General features: G+C 38.0%; 1 protein-coding gene across 5 annotated transcripts in view; it reads right to left on the bottom strand.

Moving 5' to 3' along the window:
• The window catches only part of NINL (ninein like), a 203,708-nt gene that overhangs the window by 139,721 nt on the left and 39,700 nt on the right, over positions 1 to 24,287 (bottom strand). The window lies entirely within an intron of this gene.

Raw genomic sequence — 24,287 nt, 5'->3', positions numbered from 1 at the left:
TGACTATGTACGTCAGGGAGCAAGATCTCAAATACTCCAGAGAATTAACAGTTTTACAGGTTCTTTTTATGCATTTGATCATGGAGGGAACATAAAGAAGATTACCGCATTTCCCTGAAAATAAGACCTAGCCGGACAATCAGCTCTAATGCATCTTTGGGAGCAAAAATTAATATAAGACCTGGTATTATATTATATTAATTATATCATATCATATCATATCATATCATATCATATCATATCATATAAGACCCAGTATTATATTATAGTAAAATAAGACGGGGTCTCATATTAATTTTTGCTCCAAAAGATGCATTAGAGTTGATTGTCCGGCTAGGTCTTATTTTCGGGGAAACAGGGTACATGAAGGTGGAATGAAACAACACCAAAGATGGGATTACAGGATAGTGAAGATTATGTGCTATCTTGAGGAATCTGAAAGGGGGCATTTCAAAGGTGTGTTAACCTAGATGCACAGAAACAATGGATAGGGCTTGCTTAAGGCAAAGATAAGCCTTTTGGTAAAGAAATTTCATGCCTGAGGCATGACTACCCACCATGACCTGCTCAGTTAGGAATTTATGATCAGATCACCCTGTAAGGTTACTTTCAATAGAACCCCTTTTTTTGTCCACAGAGGGCAACCCACGCAAAACAGACAATGGGAACCAACAGGTCCTGTGTGTGACAATCTGGAAAATAAAATGGATAGGTTTCTGACAGAGTTGATGGAGCATTTGGTAAAGAATAAGTACATTAAAAAGTAAATAAGTAAAAACTAAGAAAACATTAAACTCTGTAAAGCCAAACTTGGCACAAGAATGGAAATGTAATCGTACCCCACACAACATGACAGTGTGGCGTCAGGCAGTACCTCCCTGCACTGGGGTGACAGTGAAGCCTCAAGGTGGAGGCGCGATCTGAGGTAACAGTTCCTGTTGCAAGGAGAGGTGGTTTAGGGCAGGAGACCTCCAAACATGGACAGTTCAGGTGAGATGCAGGTACCTCAGGATGCTCTGCCCCATTTATAAGCCCAGAGTGGATATTTCACAGGCCTCCATAAGAGCTCCAGAAAGGAGTCAAAATACTAGGTTGATGCAAAAGTAATTATAGTTTTTGTCATTATTTTTAACCTTTTAAACCGCAATTACTTTTGCACCAACCTAATAAGTGCCTACCACTTCCATTTTCACTGTGTGTTCTTTCTCCATTGTTTCCCTCCTCTTCTCCATCCCTCCCTCTCTTAATTTTTCAATCTTTCTCAACACTCCTCGTTCCCTCTCTCTGGGAACTGGCCTCTATCCCACTGATACTGAAGTCCTGGTTCAGGTACTGGGGTTATCTGAGTGAAAAACACCCTAACCTGACACACTGGTGACTGGACTGCACTCAGGTGAGCTCTGGCCAGTCCAAACCCTGCAATATCAATTCAAAGATAAACATGTGTCACCATCCAAAACAGGAGTAAACAGCAGGGAGGGAAGTGGTGTGGCCTTTTCAGCTCAGGCCACTGTACTCTAAGTAGAATGCTCGCTAAACTAAGGAAACTTGTGTTTTCATTTAGATTTCCTCCTCTGAAAGAAGCAGCTAAACCTTATGGAGTGTGCATGCACACACATATGCTTTTGCTCTTGCCTTATGACATTATGAAGAGCTGACAACCCCCAAAAGAAAGTAGGTCTGTTATTCCAGGTTTGAGTATCTACTGTTGTTGTCTGATTTCCTGATCACAGAGACCTACTTCTTGCAAAAATGTTACAGGCTATATATATATTTTTTTCCCCACAAAATGAATTACACCAAAGTTTGCTTTCCAAGTTCTCTCAGTTCATTCAAGCTTCCACTGGACCTAGACCTGGTATAGATTGCAAACAGTACACGGGATGTCTCCAACAGGACAGTCATGGTTCCTTGGCCCATCAACCTGTGGCTGGTCAAATGGGGTGGCCACAGTGCTGGGCAGGGATAAGGGGACAGCAGTGTGCTACATGATCAGACACAAAGGGTAGTGACAAAAGACACCCACTGGGTAAGGGCTCTCAGGATACAGCGACCTGCTGCTGCACAAGCCCTTCACACTGGGTAAAGTATTTGACCAAATGATGTGAGCTTTGCCTTCTGATGTCTGGTGGCTACTAATATTAAGTTATCAAAATGGACAATGAAATGGATTGGGTCAGGGTCAATTCCTTTAATGCAATGCTGAAGCCCCAGAATCTGAACCTCTGATTCTCCAAGCATCTGATTTCCCTTGCAAGCCTGCTTTTGCATGTTAATGATGTTGGCTACAACACCACAGGGTAAGGAGTCCAGAGAATGCCACATTCCTGTCACAAAGGTAAACGGACATGGGCCAAGGATTTCATGCGAATGTTTTAAAGTATCAGTGTTTTTCTGACTCCTGCAAAGACAGCCCTAATTGACCCAAAAGGCTGGCAATGCTGCCTTCACTACTAAGGTGACCCAATGCCCTTTTTCTCCACGCCTCACTGCAAAGTTGTGGGATGCCAGCCCCACTTGGCTCTGCATAAGTCACAGCTTCTGTCAAAATGCATCTAAAACATCTTCACTGAGCTACTGAGAGGATCGTTATAGAAAATGCCAGGTACTGGATGCAGAGAAACTGCTACTTATGCTTAATGCTTGTTATAGTACCACCACTAATAACATCAGAATTACTGGTCCTGCAGAGGTTCCCAGCTTCCTAGTGTTCCTGCTGCTCAAATTCTATTTCTATAGATGGCCTCATTGAAAAACTGCTTCTCCTTCCTCTCTGGAAAAGCAATCGACCACAACTACAGAACACGAAGGTGAGAAAGAAAAGCTGCCATAATTCTGGCCCCTGCCCAGGGGGAACCTGCAGTGCATTAATCATGGGAATCTTGCTTAGACGCCCTCAGGCCTATGTGTGAGAGCAGAGGGCAGAATTCCCCTTCCCTATAATACTTCCACAGGACCCTGGGAAGGAGAAAAGAAGCACGGGGGTAGTAGCACCTTCCGTGAACTCTCAGGTGGGGGATGGGATGGAGTGCAGGCCTCAGAGCAAAGTGGTTGTTATAAATAATAAATGTTCCCGGGAGTTCAAGGGCCTCTCCAGTTTCTTCTTCATCCAAACTGAATTATTTAATCCTCCTCAGGATTCCACATATGTACAAAACGTTTATACATCAAAACCAGCAGCTAAATGCAGAACTGTGGACAAAATACAGATAAAGAGGAGCACTTGATTTCTCGTGGTTTAATTCTTTTGAAATTTGAATCAGTAGAATCTCAATAATTCTAATGCTATAAAGCTTAATTTAAAATACAAGCATAAATTTGCTATCAGGTGAAGCAAAATACTGTTTTCATCCTGGGGAGAAAAACTTGCCCCCAAACAAATTAAATTGGATACTGGACCAGAGACAGGCATGCTGCAGAACAATAAAGCCCTCTGGAGGCCTACAGAGTGAGGTGTTGGTTGGCATTTAATTGATGCACAGTGATGAGGTAATCTAATCTGTGTCCCTAGAAACCTGCTGGGTATTGAGGAGAGGGACGAGAATCATGTCTCTCAGAGCACCTACGTGTGCTCATGTTTGCAGACCCAGAATATTGTAATAGGAAACAATTCCAAATAAGGCCCTCCATAAAAACCTGCTCATAATGAATAGGATCAAAGGTAGACATTCTAGGTCAGTTCATTCTTTATCTGGAAAGATGTGATCCCTATTAAATATTAAAGCACTGGCTTCTAGCAGAGCAGACCTTGGAACCACTTTAAATAACCTTGCAATTCATAAACAAACCTTCATCCTTCAGCAGTTCTGAGCTTTTAGTATTAATTTATGCATGAACTTTTCATGTTTTTTTTCTTGTTTTTCAAAATTTATACTACTTATGTACTTTGCCTACATAAGCCCTAAATATTAGAATTAAAGCTATAGAACCATTTTTATCAAAGGAATTTTCCAGTCCCAACAATATAAACATAAACTGATACCTCATTTAATTGGTAGATATTTAGACTAGAAACTATAAGGGTATCAAATTCTAAAACTGTCCTAGAGGGCTGGCCCAGTGGCTCAGGTAGTTGGAGCTCCGTGCTCCTAACGTCCAAGGCTACCGGTTCGATTCCCAAACCAGCCAGTGGGCTCTCAACCACAAGGTTGCCGGTTCGATTCCTCGACTCCCGCATGGGATGGTAGGTTCTGCCCCCTGCAACTAAGGTTGAACACAGTACCTTGAGCTGAGCTGCCACTGAGCTCCCGGATGGCTCAGTTGGTTGGAGCGCGTCCTATCAACCACAAGGTTGCTGGTTCGACTCCCGCAAGGGATGGTGGGCTGCGCCCCCTGCAACTAACAACGGCGACTAGACCTGGAGCTGAGCTGTGCCCTCCACATCCAAGATTGAAAGGACAACAACTTGACCTGGAAAAAGTCCTGGAAGTACACACTGTTCCCCAATAAAGTCCTGTTGCCCTATCCCAATAAAAATCTTTAAAAAAAATAAAAATGAAAATAAATAAAACTGTCCTAGAAAGCCTACTTTTCTGGGGGCTCCTAAAGAAGACACTGTAGTACATAGTGATGGCAGGAAACTGCAGCTTTAATATGGCACTTTCTAGCTCTGTGTCCTTGGAAAAATTACTTCAACTCTTTGTTCCTCAGTAACTTTAAGGACATTGTGAGAATTAACGGAGATATTATTAAGCATTTTAATTTGTTAAATAAATTTGTTAAATAAATACTGAGACCAATGTCTGCTATATGGCAATCACTGAATAAACACTGGCATCTCCACTGTTATACAGACAGATGTGTCTGTGGCTGGTACACACATCTGTAATCATCTACAAACTAGGTAGGCATCCACGGCTTTTAAAATAAATAACTATATACATATACTCTTGTAAATTCTGATTATATATCAATAGATATAACTAAAGATTTTTTATTTTCTTATAAAAACTTAAGGTGTACAACATGATGACTTAATACACACATACACAGTGAAATGATTACCATAGTCAAGTTCATTGACATACATTCTCCTCACATAGTTGTCATTTGTATGTGATGTGAGCACCTGAAATTTACGTTTTTAGGAAATTTCCACTATTCGAAACATTATTAACCATAATCATCATGCTGTATCTTAGATCTCTAGACCTACTCATCTTACATTTGTACCCTCTGACAAATATCTTCCCACTTCCTAAAGACTTTTATAACTACACATACATTTGTGCTAGAACTATAGCTACAGACCAAAAATTTATAAACGTGGTGATAAAATACCTATACAATTACTTAGTTGTATACACACAAGTTTATCCACATATGGTTTTACATACATAAAATGAACCTTCTCTATATGTATCATTACACATATACAAATACAGATAATCTTACTTTCAGCATCAATGTCAATTTCTAACTTAAATTCAACTAGAAAATTCTACCATAAAGAAAGCAAATGTCTCTTCTTTCCTATAAATTACAAAACTGGAAAACCAAACTTTTTGAATCACCATTGTAATAGCTGGTAGGGCAAGGATCAGAAACACATGATTTAAAAGAATGGGGGAGAAGTGATGGCATGCAAAATAGTAGAGGAAGCAACTCTAGAGGTTGGTCCAATCACCAAAGCAACACTGATCCATAAAGAGTGATAAGAATCAACTACTGTTGACCATTGAACAGCATGGGTTTGAACTTTTTTCAATAAATACGTACAGTACTGTAAATGTACATTCTCTTCCTTATGATTTTCTTAACATTTTCTTTCCTCTAGCTTACTTTATTGTAAGAATATATATACATATATGTAATACATATAATATAAAAATGTGTTAATCGACTATGTTATTGGTAAGGCTTCCAGTAGACAGGCTAGTAGTTAAGCTTTTGAGGAGTCAAAAGTTCTACATGAATTTGGGGCTGTGCGGGATGTTGGCATCTCTAACCCCTGCACTGTTCAAGGGACAACTCTATTTTGAAACTTTGGAACCAGATCAGACACTTACAGCACTGTGATGAGGATGCTCTTTGTAAAAGAGTGACATGCATGAGCTAGCTACGTATCCAACTACTCAGCCATACCAGAGCTGTGATGACAGCAGCCCAAGTTCCTGGAATGTCTGGCTGGTGCTAGAGTTGGCAGTGGGGGTCCTGTCCTCCAAAACAGGGGGTTATATGTTTTGGTTGGTCTAGTGATTCCCTGAGGTACTGGAGCAGATATTGGCCTTGGTGTCAGCCTTTGGGTTATAGTAGCTTCCCTCAGAGACATCTATAACAAGATTTAAAGAGACAAAAAGATTTTTTTGGGGAAAACATTTGCTACATCGTTGGCTGACTGTGGACATAATGGAACAGAAACCAGTCACCACACACAACACAGAATACACACTGTAAAATTAGCTTGGAAAAATCGCAAAGACAGCTGCAGACTTCAAATACTAAAAATCTTCAATCTCTGAGGTGTAAGAGAATAAGAATTCCAGAATTAGCACAGAATAATACTGAAAATATCCAGATCCCAAAAAACAATTACACATACAAAGAAACAGGAAGATATATGACTCATTCACAGGAAAAAAAATTGATAGAAATCATTCCTGAGGAAGCCACATAATAGAATTATTAGTCAAAAACATTAAATCAGCTGTCTTAAATATGCGCAATGAACTAAAGGAAATGATGGAAAAAGACTAATCAAGAAAAAAAGTAAATCAAGAAAACAATGTACAAACAAAATCAGAATATCAATAACAAAATACAAATTATTAAAAATAATCAAATTCTGGAACTAAAAAGCACAAAAACTAAAACAACAATTTCACTAGACTGATTCAACAGCACATTCAAGCAGGCAGAAAGATCAGTGAACTTGAACATAGGACAATTAAAATTACCAAGTCTAAGGAGCAGAAATAAAAGAGAGTGAAGAAAACTGACGGGGCCTAACAGTCTTAAGGGATACCATCAAGAGCACAGATACAAGAATCATAGGACTTCAAGGAGGAAAAGAGTGAAAGAGCACAACAAAATATACGAAGAAATAATGGCCAAAAACTTCCAAAATTTGACTGAAGATGTGAATATACAGATCCAAGAAGATAATAAACTCCGACCAGGATAATCTGAAAGAGATTCACACAGAGATATATTATAGGGATATTGTCAAAACACAAAGACAAATAGACATGTTGGAAAGCAGTAGGAGAGAAGCAACTCATTACATACAATGGCTCCTAATAATATTAACAGCTGAATTCTCATCAGAAACCAGGAAAGCCAGATGACATCTGATGACATATTTAAAGCCTGGGGGCAGGGGTGAGGGGGTGTGTGAAAGAAAACTGTCAACCAAGATTTCTATATCTGGCAAAACCACCTTTTTTCACAAGATTCAACAAATTTAAAATTTTTCTGTTTAAAGATATTATATTCATACATTTAGCTTTTACTTTGTCAGGAACTTGCTCTGTCAATATATAGTTTAAAAGTCACAGGGTTAAAAATGGCTTCATTGTTCAATTTTACCAATGATTTACAGAAGAATACAAATTCTTCAAAAATACTCTCCCAAAAAGCATAACAAGGGGGTACAATTCCCAATTCAAACTATGATGCCAGTACTACCCTGATACCAAAACCAGACAAAGACAATATAAAAAACTGTATCTCTTATGTACACTGATTAAAAATCTTTGCTAAAACACTAGCAAACCAAATCAAGCAAATATATGAAAAAAATTTTACATCACAAACAAGTTGGATTATGTCAGAAATATAAGATTGGTTTAATATCCGAAAATAAATTCATGGAATATCAATAGTATAAAGGACAAAAACTACATGGCAGAGTGATGTAATGAAAATGGCGGTGTGAGGTGAGCCTCTTGAAATCTCCTCTAAAATTTACAACAAATTGAACAACTATAACTCCATAAAGGACTCCCTGCACAGCAGATAGGCAAGACGAAGAGGCTCACTACTGAATTCACATAAAGGTGGGCAAATAGCACGAGGAGAGGAGGAGGTAAGGGAGAAGTGCAGAGACAGAGCCACGTGGGCTCAGAATGCAGACCTAGCTCAGTACTATAGGCTCGATGCATCCCGGAACTACCACAGCTGTGGGAGAGGGAAGAACTTGGACTTCTAGGGCTCCGTTTATGGCCCACAGGGCTGAGGGGACAGAATATAACATGGCTGAACCCAACGCTCACGGCAGAGACCTCAGAGCAAAGACTGAGGGAAGAAGGCTGAAAATGGTGGTTTAGGCCCTCACTGCCACAAAGAATGGAAGCCTTAGGCACTGAGACTATCCGCCCCCTCCCTACCCTCCCAGAGCTCGCCCTGCCCCCACCTGCCCAGTGCTAGAAACAGAACAGTAGCAGTGACAGATCAAAAGAAAAGAGTATTTGCAGTTCTGAGAACTGTGGTCCACAGACACAGATTCGAAGCCCAACTACTTCCAGCAAAGGGGAGGGAGCTGTGGAAGCAGGACCGGCTGTGGTGGTGGTCGCCACCATTGCTCTGGACCAATTCTCACAACTCACCCTGCCTCTGTCCCCACCTGTGTGGGTGGTTCTTAGCAGGAGTAAACAAAACTGCTGAAACACTTGGGCTCGGAATCTGGCCCAGGAAGAGCTTTGGAACTTCAAAAGCGCTCTGCATCCCTACAAGGTCGAGGTGCCCCATGACACAGGCGAACTGTTCACAAAGGAGAAGCCTGGCTTCCAGGGAATCACCCCATTGTGTAAGAAGCCAGAACAGTGCATAGAAAACAACACTACAGTGTGAGAGAGAACAAAAGGCTACAGTTCGAGAGAAAATAAAATATTATCCCAACACCTACTGGAAAACAAAAGAAATACCTCTTTCTATCAACCTGTTGCAGAACCCACTCCTGCAGATGTCTAGGAAGAGAAATAATAAATCATTAATTGCCATGAATAACCAAGGTAACAAGACAGCTCAGATAGAAAATGAACAGTCTCCAGAAAATGAACTTAAAGATATGGAAATATGTGACAAATGACACAGAATGCAAGATTGCAGTTCTGAAAAAACTCAATACGATGCAAGAAAACACAGAGAAGCAGTTTAATGAACTCAGAAACACAATCAAACAAAAAAAATGAATATTTTACCAAAGAGACTAAAATTATAAAAAAAGGATCAAATAGAATTTCTGGAGATTCAGAACTCAATAGAAGAAATTAAGAATGAAATAGCCAGCTTAGGTAGAGGACTTGACCAGATTGAGGAAAGAATCACTGACATCGAACATAGAAACCAGGAAATGACACAGATGGAAGAAGAAAGAGACTTGAGACTTAAAAGAAATGAAAGAACTCTACAAGAACTTTCTGACTCCATCAGAAAGAGCAATATAAGAATAATGGGCATACCAGAAGGAGAAGAAAGAGAGAAGGGAACAGAGAGGATATTCAAACAAATAGTCAATGAGAAATTCCCAAACTTGTGGCAAGAACTGGATCCTCGAATCCAAGAAGCAAATAAAACATCTAATTACCTCAACCCCAACAGGCCTTCTCCAAGGCACACTGTATTGAAGCTGTCAAAAATCAACTACAAAGAAAGAATCCTCAAGGCAGCCAGGGAAAAAAAGACAGTAACCAACAAAGGAAAGCCCATTACAATATCATCAGATATCTCAGCAGAAACTCTATAAGCCAGGAGGGAGTGGAATCAAAGATCAATCTATTGAAAGACAGAAATTATGAGCCAAGAATAATATACCCAGCAAAGATATCCTTTAGATATGAAGGAGGAATAAAGACCTTTCCAGATATACAGAAACTGAGGGAATTTTCTAACACACGACCTGCACTAGAAGAAATACTAAAGGAGGTTATTCGACCACCATCAATAGGGACAATTTGTGGCAACCAAAACATAAAAAAGAGGGAGAGTAAAGCCCTGAACCAGAATATGGGAATGGAGAAAGTAAGCATGCTGAAGAAAATTGAATACTCTAAATATCAAACTATCTCTTACATAAACTTAAGGGTAACCACTCAAAAAAAATCCAGAATTGAAATATATACTTTAATAAAAGAAGAAACAGAGGTAAACATCATAGAATACCACCACACAGAAATAACTGACAGCAACAAAAAGGCAAAGAAACAATGGAGACACAGCCATACCAGAAAACTAAAGATAGAATGACAGGAAATCCTCACATATAAAAAACCACACTAAATATAAATGGACTGAACTCACCAATAAAAAATCACAGAGTAGCAGATTGGATCAAAAAACTAAACCCAACCATAGGTTGTCTTCAAGAGACATATCTCAGCTGAAAGGACAAGCATAGACTCAAAGTGAAAGGTGGAAATTGACACTCCAAGGAAATGGTGCCCAGAGAAAATCAGGTGTAGCCATAATGATATCAGATGAAACAGACTTCAAGGTGAAACAGATAACGAGAGACAAAGAAGGACATTTCATAATGTTAAAGGGACTATACAACAAGAAGACATAACAGTCATCAATATTTATGCCCCCAATCAGGGAGCACCGAAATATACCAAGCAACTACTAACAGAACTAAAGGGAGAAATTGACCAAAACACAATTATACTAGGGGACTTAAATACATCATTGACAGCTATGGATAGATCATCCAAACAGAAAACAAATAACGAAATAGCAGCCCTAAATGACACATTAGATGAAATGGACATAATTGACATATATAGAGCACTTCATCCTAAAACATCAGACTATACATTCTTTTCTAGTGTACATGGAACATTCTCAAGGATAGACCATATATTGGGACATAAAATCAGCCTCAGCAAATTTAAGAAGATTGAAATCATACCAAGCATATTCTCTGATCACAAGGCTTTGAAATTGGATATCAACTGCAAAAAGAAAGCAGGAAAAATCACAAATACATGGAGATTAAACAACATACATTTAAAGAATGACTCGCTCAAAGAAGAAATTAGAGAGATCAAAAGATACATAGAAACAAATGACAATGAAAATACATCCTACCAAAATTTTTGGGATGCAGCAAAAGCAGTTTTAAGAGGGAAATTTATATCATTACAGGCCTATCTCAAGAAACAAGAAAAATCCCAAATAAATAACCTCATGTTACACCTTAAAGAACTAGAAAAAGAAGAAGTGAAACCCAAGGTCAGCAGAAGAAAGGAAATAACAAAAATCAGAGCAGAACTAAATGAAATAGAGAACAAAAAGACAATAGAAAAAATTAATGTGACAAAGAGCTGGTTCTTTGAAAAGATTAACAAAATTGACAAACCCTTGGCTAGACTCACTAAGATAAAAATAGAGAAGACACTAATTAACAAAATCAGAACCAAAAAAGGGGAAGTTATCACAGACACCACAGAAATACAAAGGATCATCCAAGAATACTATGAAGGACTATATGCCACCAAATTCAATAACCTAGAAGAAATGGACAAGTTCTTAGAAACATATAGCCTTCCAAGGCTGAACCATGAAGAACTGGAAAATCTAAACAGACTGATCACCAGTAACGAAATTGAATCAGTCATCCAAAACCTTCCCAAAAGCAAAAGTCCGGGACCAGATGGCTTCACTAGTGAATTCTACCAAACCTTCAAAGAGGATCTAATACCAATCCTGCTCAAACTCTTCCAAAAAATTGAAGAAGAGACAGTACTCCCTAACTCATTTTATGAGGCCAACATTACCCTGATACCAAAACCTGGTAAGGACAACACAAAAAAGAAAACTACAGACCAATATCTCTGATGAATACAGATGCAAAAATCCTAAATAAAATTCTAGCAAATCGAATACAACAATGCATTTAAAAGATTATTCATCACGACCAAGTGGGGTTCATCCACGGGGCACAAGGATGGTTCAACATCCACAAATCCATCAATGTGATACATCACATAAACAAAATAAAGGACAAAAATCATATGATTATATCAATTGATGCAGAAAAAGCATTTGACAAGATACAACATCCATTTATGATTAAAACACTTAATAAAATAGGTATAGAAGGAAAATACCTTAACATAATAAAGGCCATATATGACAAACCCTCAGCTAATCTCATAATTAATGGTGAAAAACTGAAGCCCTTTGCTCTACGTTCAGGAACACGACAGGGCTGTCCCCTATCACCTCTGCTTTTCAACATAGTGTTGGAAGTCCTTGCCAGAGCAATCAGGCAAGAGAAAGAAATAAAAGGCATCCAAATTGGGAATGAAGAAGTTAAATTATCACTCTTTGCAGATGACATGATGCTATATATAGAAAACCCTAAAGACTCCACTAAAAAGCTATTAGAAACAATCAACGAATACAAAAGTTGCTGGCTACAAAATCAACGTACAAAAGTCCATTGCATTCCTATATACTAACAATGAAATCTCAGAAAAAGAAATGAAAAAACAGCAATTCCTTTTGCAATTGCAGCAAAAAGAATAAAATACCTAGGAATAAACTTAACCAAGGATGTAAAAGACCTATGTGTTGAAAACTACAAGACATTTTTCAAAGAAATTGAAAAAGACACAAAGAAATGGAAAGTCATTCCGTGCTCATGGATTGGAAGAATCAACTTAGTTAAAATGGCCATATTACCCAAAGCAATGTACAGATTTAATGCAATCCCCATCAAAATCCCAATGGCATTTTTTAAAGAAATAGAACAAAAAAATCATCAGATTTGTCTGGAACCACAAAAGACCCCGAATAGCCAAAGCAATCTTAAGAAGAAAGAACAATACTGGAGGTATCACACTTCCTGACTTTGGCTTGTACTACAGGGCAACAATAATCAAAACAGCATGGTATTGGCAGAAAAACAGAAACATAGACCAATGGAATAGAATTGAGAACCCAGAAATAAACCCACATAAATGTGGATAGATAATTTTTGACAAAGAAGCAGAAAACATAGAATGGAGAAAAGACAGCCTCTTCAATAATTGGTTTTGGGAGGATTGGTTTGGACATTTTTGTACATCGACATTTACTTGGTGTAGTCGGCAGGATTCTGAAGAAACTCACCCAGGGCCACCCTGCGGACATGAACCTAGTGCTAGGTATCAGAAGGGGCGACTGTTTTCCACTGGCTCCCTACTTCACACCAGAAGAACTTGGGTGAGTCTTCTCTTGGAATCCCAGAGCGACCAGCTTTAGGTAGTGTGTCCTGTTGTTATTTGTGCCGTTCTTATGTGGCTTATTCTAATTGCAGGTTTTCACAACTGGCTATAAAGAAAAATTAAAATTAACAAGGGAAATCATGGCTCTGAAGCCAACAAGTCCCCAGACAATCAGCCCCCATTAATACCAAGATAGCTAAGAAAAAGATCCTTTAGTACTACTAAATTAATCTTTTGTGTGGATAATTACAAAAGGCTGGCTATAAAATTAGGCGGAATGAATGGAAATCATGTATTTATCTGGTCTCTCAAAGCTTTAAAAAAAAGGATTTAGGTAAACCAATTTCGGTGTCAACCAAATTCTCTGAGGTACTAAAACTGGCTGACCTTATTTTAAAAGTGGAAGGTCACTTGGAACTTAACTAGTCAAGAACAGATATAAATTTTAAATGCCTCCAAAACAAAATTTGGATCCAACTTGTCTTTTATAAACTAGTGAGTTTTTCTCATAGCTAAAAGCTCTCTGTTTGTGTCTGTCTCTATATGTAGCTTTTAAACATGAAATAATGCTCTACCTGTGAACAGTATCATTAATATTAATGATACATTAGGTAAGCGCTTGTAAAGATTGGATATTCTAAAATTCTCAGAAATACAGAAATGAACTCAAATATTTACAAGTTCACATAATCTAAGATTAATCCTTGGTAAATAAAAGCTAGCTTAAGTTTGTTGGATTAAATAAAACTGACATGTCTTTATTTCACCTGGGTTCACAAAAAATAATCATCAATTACTGAACATATGTTTACCTACGTTTGGCTTATCTGTTAATGAAATGTTTTGTACTTTGTTGAGGAAGCATGTGTAAATGTATTTGCTAGAGCCTATGCTTCTAGAGTTTATAAAATGTCTTCACAAATTTTCATAGCTAAAGAATGCTAATTGCTTACTTCGTAGTTTTCATTAGAAACTGAGGTTTTAAGGGGTAAAATCTCAATATATGTAGGAATAGGTTTGCAGTGTTTCAGAAGGGCCGGTGGAACACCTCAAAAGATTTATCTTTCATGTCAAATTGCATGGGAAGCATCATAAAATTAAGGGATAGAAAACATCTATGGTATATTTTATGGGTAAACAATGGACGTAAATTAAACAAATAGTTTGACTATGGGAAACCGAAGACGGCCATTTGGTTATTCTGGGACTGGCAAACACGATTTTTTTTTTTTTGATCTTACATCCCTTAATGCATCACAGTGTCTTTAAACTGGACTTAAATTAGATGAAGGAACTTATGAGCTGACATTATTAAAAGGAGGTATCTTATGCTATTGCCAAGGTTTGATAAAGTCACTTCAACAAAACACCAAATAAGTAACTACTTTCTTTCACAGTGAGCTTCCAAAAGACAAAAACTTTAAAGATCATTGATTTCCACCTGGAGATTTTGTTTATTGGAAGGACATGAAAGATTTTGTTTATTGGAAGGACATGAAATAAAAGATATTCTCCAAACTCACTGGAAGGGATCTTTACAGGCACCTAACTGTGAATTAACATTTACCTTTGTCTCTGACACTCACCTCCACCTATTACAGACATCAAAAACTCCTCTAGGATGAGAAGGCACTGACATCAGAGGTCGACAGCTATCCCAAGACACAGATAAGACCTGTATACCTGTGATTGATGTTGAACGCAGAAACCATTTTGTCTGGTTGTCTGTACCTCTCTGCTAATGATATTAGTCATAATAATAGTTATACTTGTTCTTTGGGTTTTTCCATATAGTTCAACTGTTTATGATCCCTGAAGATGTCTAAGATAACGGTTACTACTCTTTTAAAGGCTTATGTAAATGTTATACTAGTTGCAAAATACAGAAAAATGAGACAGATGGCAAGACTCAGATAGTTCACAAGATAGAAATGATCCAGAGTGTTTTTCACAATGAAGGCCCTAAGACTTGACTACGTTCCATTTACCTGCTCTTCCCTGTTTGGGAAAATTCAGCCTCAACTCACATCCCATGGTTATAGTATTGCTCTATCCCCAACGGCCCACTGTTTCAACAAGATGATATCAATACCGAGACTTCCAAGAAATAAGCCTTCTGGTACTGTTAGACCACACTATCCAACCAAAAGATTTGGTTGGATATCCTTAGGATTGCATCCTTAAGATAAATTTATAACTGAAAGAAACAGTGAATGAAACAGGGACACAGTAATAAATCTAACCAAAAAGAACATCATAGGATGATCTGATCATAAATTCCTAACTGGGCAGGTCATGGTGGGTAGTCACACCACAGGCATGTAACTTCTTTAGTAAAAAGCTTATCTTTGCCTTAAGCCCTGTCCATTGTTCTTGTGCATCTAGGTTAACACATGTTGGAAACACCAGAAGTCATCTTTTCTAGATCCCTGGAAAGTATAACCACCCTTAAAGAACATATAATTTTAACTATTTTGTACCAACTTCATGTAACCTTCCTTACATTCCCACCTTAATTCCAAAGGTACAGAAGAAACTGCAAAACTCTCATTCTCTGGAGCATTTTAGATCTTGTTTCTTGGCAACTATTGCCAGTTTGGTTCAAATAAAATCTTATAAAACTTCTCTACAAGTTCGGACATTTCTTACATTGAAAATCATTAACTCTAGATAAAATACAAAAACAACTTCCTGTGGATACCTGAGAGCAACCAAGAACAGAAAGATTCTGGAAGGGAGCTCTAGGCATTGAGCAGCATTTTCACAACTTCGAGGCTGAGGGAAGCCCCAGGCCACACCATATGAAGCAGCTAAACTCTGATAGAAAAAGATAACTTTTGATAGACTGCAGAGTTTGAGGCAACCACAGCAACAAACAAATGAACAAGGGATCCTGAAAAGGAGAGTATCAGAGACAGAAAGCCCCAAATTCTGTGAATAAATTTTACTCAAATCTTCAGATGATCCCTGAACTATGCATGGGTGGAGCAGCCTGAGTAGCTTATCTAAAAATAAAAGAACTGAAAAGAGATTTGAGCTGCTGCCCAAGAGACAGAGTTTTGAGTTTGAGTCCAATCCAGCTAACTGCCTACTAACACAAACAAAACTCAATACTATTCATAGGAATATAACAGAACTCTCATTCTCCACAATACACTACCACAATGTTCAGGACAAGAGCCATAATTACTCACAAAAATGAAGAAAGAGGAAAACATACTCCATTCTCAAGAGCAAACACAACCCGAGACCAACTTAAGATGAATGAGATGTTGGATGTATCAGCGTTAAAATCCTCTGCCAGTACTATTATACTCAAGGATGCAAAAGAAAATATTCTCCTAATGAATACACATTTAGGAAATCTCAACAGAGAAATAGAAACTATAAAACAGAGCTAAGTGGAAATCCAAAAACTAAAAATTACAGTATCTGAAATTTTAAAACTTCACATAAATGGCTTAACAACAGAATGGAGATGACACAGAAGAGCCAGTGACCTCAAAAACAGATGAATAGAAAGCTAATATTAATAACAGAAGAAATAGAATTCTAAAAAGAGTAACCCTCAGAAACTAATGAGACAATTTCCAAAGGTCTAGCATACATCCCAAAAGGAAATGAGAAAGAAAATCAAGCAGAAAAACAGAATGAAGAACAAATGGTATAAATTCTCCCAAATTTGTTTAAAAAAAAAAATTAACAGATTCAAGAAACTCAGTAAGCCCCATTTAGGATAAACGTTAATAAAACCAGACCTAGGCACATCAATGAAGTGAAGAAAAACAAATATAAAGAGAAAAACCTTGAAAGTAGACAAAGAAAAACAACACACTACACAAAAGGAAACAATTTAAATGACTGCTGACTTCTCATCAGAAACAATGGATTCCAGTAGAGTGCCACACCATCTTTCAAATGCTTAAAACAAAAAAACAAACAAATGAAAAAACCTGCCCAGCTATAAATCAATACACCAAAAATATCCTTCAAGAATGAAGGTACACGAGAAATTTAAAAAGGCGGGGGGGGAGTGAAGGGGAATAAAAGGTTCAAACAAACACCTAAAAAAAGAATGAAAATAAATATATTTGTTTAAAAATAAGAGAAATACATATAAGCCTGTTCTAAAAGAAATACTAAATGCTAAAAAAAGATCTCCAAATGAAGAGCAATTATACCAGGTGGAAACTTAGATTTTCAGAAAGGAATAAACAACATCCAAAAAGATAAATATCTAAGTAAAATAAAAAAGTTCTAATATTGGAAAAAATATAAACAACTGTTTAAAGTAAATAATCATAACATTGTCTTGTAGAATTTATAACACATAGATGCAAAGGCATATCATCTATATTATAAAGGATAGATTAAATAGATATACACATTTGCAAGATTTCTGTGTAACGTCAGGTACTAGAATATTAACCCTAAGTAGATTGCAAAAAGTTAAGAATACATATTGTTACTCCTGAGAAAACTCTTAAAAATAATGCAAACCATTATAATAAAAAAGCCAATGTAAAAGTTAAATTGGAATTTTAAGAGATATTCAAATTATCCAAAAGAAGAGAAGAAAGCAGAAACAGAGGACAAAAATCAGAGGAGATAAACGAAATACAGTACCATGGAGGACTTAAATCCAACATACAGATAATTAAATGTTAATAGAGTCAACACTCCAGTTAGAAGACAGAGACTGCCAGAATGAATTTTATAAAAGCAAAACCTAACTATAAACTGTCCACAAGAGATTCACCATAATGGAAAGAAACTGATCAATTAAAAGTAAATGGTCTGAAAGAAATCAAAGACTAATTAAATGGAGAGCTATTCCATGATCATGGATAGGAAGACTAAATATTGTTAAATGTCAGTTCTTCCCAACTTGATCTATAGCGTCAATGCAATCCCAATCAAAATACCAGCAAGTTATTTTGTGGATTTCAAAAGACTGATTCTAAAGTTTATATAACAAGGCAAATAACAGAATAGCCAAGAAAATACTGAAGAAAAACAAAGTCAAAGAAATGACACACTAGGGGGTTCTGGTGAAGATGGCAGAGCAGGGAAACTCTATGCTTGCCTCCTCCTATGACCATTAAAGTTACAACTAAATTATAGAACAATCAACCTGGAGAATCATCAGAAGAATAACTGAACAGAAGTCCTATAACTAAGGATATAAAGAAGCAACTACGTTGAGACTGGAAGGAGGGGCTGAGACGCAAATCAGGCTGGACCCACACCCACGTGGCAGTTGAGAACTGGGAGATATCTCAGCTGCAGAGGTCAAGCCCTGAGGAGCAAAGGGTCCCAGCCCCACACCAGGCTCCACAACCTGAAACACCAGTACTGGGAAGAGGAACCCCCACAAAATCTGAAAAATCAGCATAGATTCTGTCCATCTAGATGAGACAGAAGGTAGATAGCAACCCAGATGTCCTCTTACAGGGCTCTCACACAGACTCTCTCCCAAGCACTCACCCTGGGCTTCAGCAGAGGGACGATGGCTCGGGAGGCACCAGAGATATACAGGAAGAGAATGAGTCATATGGATTCAGAAAGAGGGCTGGAGAAACAGCTGCCATTATCCTGCTTCCCTGTGTTGAACCCTCCCAGTACACAGCCAAATCTGAATCTGCATTGGCCTGGTGAACTCCATTTGATCCACCCTGGTGACTTCCTGGGACCCAACTTGTGCACAGCCTGCAGCAGGTATTGGCCTGTGCTGCAGTCTTTCATGGACAATTCAGAGTTCTGCAGGCCCCAGGTGGGTAATAGATGGCCTCGGTATGCTCTGTGCCTTTTGCTGAATAACTCCAGGCTCAGCATTGGTGCCAAATCTCAATAGGCATTAACCTGGTGAATACCACTTGCCCCACCCTGGTGACTCCGAGACCTCACCTCACCCAACTCACATACAGGTAGCAGCCAGCGTCGATTTGCAGTGTGGCCTCTCCCACAGACCTCCAGGCCCAGCACAGTCAACTATCACTCATGGATCTCTTTGTAGCTACTGCCAGATAGCCCCATGCCAATTGCAGACAGTAGCTGACCTTGGCCTGCACAGGAGGCCCTCCCAATAGGCCCCTCAGTCAACATAGCTGGTGGCTGGCTTCAGACCACAACAGAGCACCACATGATTACTCTCACAAGCTGCATAACCAAAAGGTGGTCTTAAAAGACATCAAGGCATGCTGAAGCAAATCCTCCTCTGGGCAGGGGGGTCAGCCCCTGCATAGCAGCCATGCTCATGTCCAATCCTCACAACTAGTCAGCGTGAGGGTCAATCCCACCCACTGATGTGCCAACAGCCAAGAAGGCTCAACTACAATAAAGGGCAAACACAACCCACACAAGGGACACTTCTGGAGCACCAGGCTCAGGTGATCAGGGAGACTGTGCCACTGTGCCCCACAGGATATCTACAACATAAAGCCACCCTGCCACGACTGGGAGACACAGCAGACCTACCTAATATATACAAATAAAGAGAGGCAGCCAATATGAGGAAAAGATATACATCCCAAATGAAAGAACAGGCAGAAATTCCAGAAAATGAATTAAACAAAATGGAGGCAAACAACCTACAAGATACAGAATTCAAAACACTGGTTATAAGAATGTTCAAGAAACTTAGTGAAAACTTCATCAAAGAGATAGTAAGTATAAAAAAGGGCATAGAAACCATAAAAAAGAGAACCAGTCAGAAATGAAAAATACAATAAATGAAGAATACACTAGAAGAATACAATAAATGAAGAACACATTAGGTGAAGACGAGAAACAAATGAGCAATTTGAAAGACAAGGCAGCAGAAAGAAACCAATCAGAAGAGGCTTGGAGAAAAAAGAAGAATAAAAAAATATGACAATAGTTTAAGAGACCTTGGAAACAACATCAAGTGTACCAACATTCACATCATAGGGGTACCAGAAGAAGGAGAGAGACAGCAAGGGATTGAAACCTATTTGATGAAACAATAACTAAAAATTGCCCTAACCTAGCAAAGGAAATAGATATACAAGTCCAGGAAGTACAGAGAGTACCAAATGAGATAAACCTCAAAAGGCCTATACAAAGACACATTACAATTAAAATGCCAAAGGTTAAAGACAAACAGAGACCCTTAAAAGCAACAAGAGAAAGGCACTTAGTTACCTATAAGGGAGCTCCCAAAAAACTGTCAAAGACTGTCAACTGATTTCTCAGCAGAAACTTTCCAGGCCAAAAGAGACTGGCCCGATATATTCAGTAATGAAAAACCAGGAACTACAACCAAGATTACTCTACCCAGCAAGGCTATCATTTAGAATTGAAGGATAAAGAACTTCCCAGACAAGAAAAAACTAAAGGAATTCATCACCACCAAACCAGTATTACAAGAAATATTAAAGGGACTTCTTTAAGAAGGAGAAAAAATACCATAAATGTGAAAAAAATGGTAGTAACTAAGTACCTATCAAATTCACTTTAAATGTAAGTGGATTAAATGTTCTAATCAAAATACATACGGTAACTGAATGAATATAAGAAAACAAGACTCATACATATGGCTACCTATAAGAGACCCACTTCAGATTGAAAGACACACAAAAGACTGGAAGTAAAGAGATGGAAAAAATTATTTCATGGAAATGGAAATGAAAAAAAAAAACTGAAGCAGCAGTACATATACCATAGAATATAAACTGTAAAACAAAGGCTATAAGAGACAAGGTCATTTCATAATGATAAAAGGACCAGTCCAACAAGAGGACATAATCCTTGTAAACATTTACCGTGTTTTCCTCGAAAATAAGACTGAGCTGGACCATCAGCTCTAATGTGTCTTTTGGAGCAAAAATTAACATAAGACCCGGTTTTATTTTAATATAATACCAGGTAATATAATATAATACCAGGCATAATATAATGTAATTTGAGTCTTATATTAATTTTTGCTCCAAAAGACGCATTAGAGCTGATGGTTCGGCTAGATCTTATTTTCGGGGAAACACAGTACGCACCCAGCATAGGATCACCTAAACATATAAAGCAAATATATTGACCGGCATAAAGGGAGACATCGACATTAATACAGTCACAGTAGGGGACTTTAACATCCCACTTGACATCAATGGATTTACCTTCCAGAGAGAAAATCAGTAAGGAAACAGCAGCCTTAAATGGCATATTAGATCAGACGGGTTTAACTGATATTTTTAGAGGATTTCACCCCAAAGCAGCAGAGTATACGTTCTTTTCAAGTACAGGTGAAACATTTTCCAAGATAGACCACATGTTAGGCCACAAAATAAATTTCAATAAATTTAAGAAGACTGAAATCATATCAAACGACTACTCCAACCACAATGGTATGAAACTAGACATCAATCACAAGAGAAAAAAAACACACACACAAAATAGGCAAAGTACTTTAATAAGTACTTTAATAGATATTTCTCCAAAGAAAATATACCAATGGCCAATAAACACATGAAAAGATGTTCACTATCATTAGTTATTTGAGAAATGCAAGTTAAAATCACAGTAAAATACCACTTCACATGCATTAGAATGAATATAATTTAAAAAAAAAAAAGGAAGAAAGTCTTGGCAAAAATGTGGAGAAATTGCAACTGTCCTTCATTGCTGGTGGGAATGTGTAAGAGTACAACCACAGCAGAAAACAGTTTGGTGGTTCCTCAAAATTTTAAACACAGAATTACCATATGACTCGAAATTCCACTCCTAGGTACATAACCCTCAAAAATTGAAAGCAAGGACTCAAACAGACATCTGTACACTACATGTTCATAGCAGCATTATTCACAATAGCCAAAAGGTGAAATAACCTGTGTCCATCAACAGATGAATGGGTAAACAAAATTATACATATGTGAATAAGATTATTGAGACACAAAAATGAATGACATTCTGATACATGCTACAACATGGATGAATCTTGAAAACACTATGTTAAGTAAAATAAAGCAGACACAAAAACACAAATGTTGTATGCTCCTACATATAAAGAACCTAAAGCAGTCAAATTAATGGAGACAGAAAGTAGAATGGTGGTTTCCAGGGGCTGGGAGGAGGAAGAATGGGGATTATTGTTTAAAGGGGCACAGAGTTTCAGTTTGGGAAGATGAAAAGGATAAAAATGAATGGTCGTTATAGTAGCAAAACAATCTGTATTTAGTACCACAGAACTGTACACTTAAAAATGCATACAATGGTAAAATTTTATGTTGTATATACTTTACCACAATAAAAAAATTTTTTTTGAAAAAAGAAATTACACTAATCAACTTCAAGAATTTCTATAAAGCTACAGTAATCAAGACAGTGTGGTATTGATTAAAAAAACAGAAATATGTCAATGGAACAATACAAAGTGCTCAGAAATGGAACCACACAAATACAGTCAACTGGTTTTTGACAAAGGAGCAAAGGCAATTCAATTGAAAAGGATAACTTTACAACAAATTGCTGCTGAAACTGAACATCCATGAAAAAAAGGGATCTAGACACAGACCTCATATCTTTCAAAAAAATTAACTCAAAATGGATCATAAACCTAAATGTAAAATACAAAACTACATAACTGCTACAATATAGAAAAGAACCTAGATGATCTTGGGTTGGGCAATTACTTCTTTTTAAATTATTAGTTTCAGGTGTACAAAACAGCATAATGATTAGACATTTACACTTCTCATAAACTGATAACCACACCAAATCTACTACCTCTCTGATATCATACATAGCTATTACAATACCATTGATTATATTACCTGTGCTGTACTTTACACCCCATGACTATCTATCTAGGTCTACATATTTATATATAAATAACTATAGCTCACATTCAATATTATTTTATATTGGTTACAGGTGTACAACGCAGTGATTAGGCATTTATGTAATCTATGAAGTGATCCCCCTATAAGTCCAGTGCCCATCTGACACACTGCATACTCTTTACAACATTGATTATATTCCTTATATTGTATTTCACATCTTCATGACTATTTTATGACTACCAATTTGTATTTTCTAATCCCTTCAGCTTCTCACTCATCCCCCAACACTCCTTCTATCTGTAGCAACCATCAGTTCGTTCTCTGTAACTGTGGGCTCATTTCAGTTGTGTTTGCTCATTGGTTCTGTTTTTTACATTACACATATAAGTGAGATCATATGCTATCTGTCTTTCTCAGTCTGACTTATTTCACTTAGCATATCCTCTAAGTCCATCCATACTGTTTCAAGTGGAAAGATTTAATTCTTTTTAATAGCAGTGTTAATATTTCATTGTATAAATGTAACACAACTTCTTTTTTTTTTTTTTAAAGATTTTATTGGGGAAGGGGAACAGGACTTTATTGGGGAACAGTGTGTACTTCAGGACTTTTTTCCAAGTCAAGTTGTTGTCCTTTCAATCTTAGTTGTGGAGGGTTCTGTTCAGCTTCAAGTTGTTGTCGTTTCAGTCTTAGTTGTGGAGGGCGCAGCTCAGCTCCATGTCCAGTTGCCGTTTTCTAGTTGCAGGGGGCACAGCCCACCATCCCTTGCGGGAGTCGAACCGGCAACCTTTCTCAACCACAAGGTTGCCTGTTCGACTCCCGCAAGGGATGGTCCAACCAACTGAGCCATCCAGGAGCTCAGTGGCAGCTCAGCTCAAGGTGCCATGTTCAATTTTAATTGCAGGGGGCGCTGCCCACCATCCCTTGCGGGAGTCGAGGAATTGAACTGGCAACCTTGTGGTTGGGAGTCCGCACTCCAAACAACAACTGAGCCATCCGGGAAGCAGCTCAGCTCAAGGTGCTGTGTTCAATCTTAGTTGCAGGGGGCAGAGCCCACCATCCCTTGCGGGACTTGAGGAATTGAACTGGCAACCTTGTGGTTGAGAGCCCACTGGCCCATGTGGGAATCGAACAGGCAGCCTTCGGAGTTAGGAGCACGGACCTCTAACCGCCTGAGCCACCGGGCCAGTCCGTAACACAACTTCTTTATCCAATCACCTATTGATGGGCATTCTGGTTGTTTCCATACCTTGGCTATGATGAATAGTGCTGCACAAAACATAGGGGTGCATATATTTTTTTCGAATTAGTGTTTTGGATTTCTTTGGATAAATACCTAGGAGTG

Source organism: Rhinolophus sinicus, linkage group LG13, assembly GCF_036562045.2.
Source record: "Rhinolophus sinicus isolate RSC01 linkage group LG13, ASM3656204v1, whole genome shotgun sequence".
Classification (NCBI taxonomy): Eukaryota; Metazoa; Chordata; class Mammalia; order Chiroptera; family Rhinolophidae; genus Rhinolophus; species Rhinolophus sinicus.
This window is presented reverse-complemented; position numbering and strand designations above follow the sequence as displayed.